This window comes from Sinocyclocheilus anshuiensis, unplaced genomic scaffold, assembly GCF_001515605.1.
Source record: "Sinocyclocheilus anshuiensis isolate Anshui unplaced genomic scaffold, SAMN03320099.WGS_v1.1 scaffold185, whole genome shotgun sequence".
Lineage (NCBI taxonomy): Eukaryota > Metazoa > Chordata > Actinopteri > Cypriniformes > Cyprinidae > Sinocyclocheilus > Sinocyclocheilus anshuiensis.
In genome coordinates this window covers 2,885,480-2,886,988 of record NW_015539887.1, presented here as the reverse complement: position 1 = coordinate 2,886,988, position 1,509 = coordinate 2,885,480, and positions in this window count along the sequence as shown.

Sequence of the window (1,509 nt, the reverse complement as noted above, 5' to 3'; positions counted from 1 at the left end):
TAAAAGATAAAAATAGATCTGCAGCTCTTCCTGTGGGTCTATTTGTGTCTTTGTCTTATCACGAATAATTTGTTACAACTTTCTTCAAGCACTATTATCTATAAACAATAAAACCTATTAGATCTAAAAAGCACAATGGTCCAAGTATCAACTTACTTTTATGAGTGAACTAATGTAGCTGGGTTAATTAATTTATTCTGCTTTTTAATAAGCTTCCAATAATGAATTTCTTAGTTCAGCATAGACATATAATTTGTTGCATATGTATACACAGCTATTAAGCAACATAAAGTGTGCCATGCATAAAGAAGACTATGAAAATCTGATGTTTTACAGACATTAAATGTCCTGTTTCAAATTACACATGCATCGAGACAACTTAAAAACTATCTATACAAATATTATTAAAGAATCAATGGAAAACAGATTAATTCCCACAACAATTTAAGACTGTAAATAGAGTTCCTTGAACCATACTAAAACATAATTTTGCTAAATATACATTATTTACAATATACTGTACAACGTATACAATATTTCTGAGTCTCAAAGCTATAAAGATTACTGCTTCAAATCAATGTATTACAAAACATCACTAGCACAAGACAGCTCTGGACAAAGTGGTAGTAAATTCCCTTTAAAATAAAAATGACTGGTCTAAAATGATTATAAACATACATTTGCTTACATTAAGGCTGTGTTATTGAACCTTTCATGCATTATTGCTTACTTTATAGGTATAACCTTCAACACAAAACACTAAAAAGGCTGTAGACCACAATTCTGTTCACACCACTCAATACTGTTCAGTCAGCAGAGCCTCTTAAGAGGAGTGAAGTCCATTTTCTTGTAGGTATGCTGATGTAGTGTGTTGAATAATTTAAAACAGTCTGTGGATGTTCATTCCTTCAAATCGAAACAGAACCTGTCCTGTCCTGTTCGCATGGCATCCCATTCAACATGTTTATGTTCAGTGTTACATCTCAAAATAAAAGAAATGCATGTTGCTCGGGTATATGAAATCATCTAGCGTCTCAGATGTTGATTTGTGTTATGTCAGGTTCAGCCTACACGATTTTAGCCTGATTTTGCCACGATTTGCTTGACGTAGGGTGTCGTGGGGATTCGTAAACGACAATGGGCGTCAAGACGCAAAATTCCATAGTTTCAGCACGTGTAGTGTGTCATAGTGAACGACAACCGATTCCGCGTCTGCGATGCTTCACGACAGAAAGACTAGCATGTTTAATTTTTTTTCCGTCGTCCACGACGAGTTCTGTCACATTGGTGACATTGACCAATAGCAGCACAGAAGCTCTTTCATACACAGGTTTCAAACATGCGAAACGAAAGAGAGATGATGGTGCTGCTAGGTGGAATTACGAGATGGAGGAAAGGTTCGTGGAGCTGTGGCAACAGTACTCCTGCCTGTATGATGTGTCATCGAGGGACTACCACGACAGAACAAAGAAAGAAAAATGCTGGCGAACTATAGCGGAAGCGCTTCAG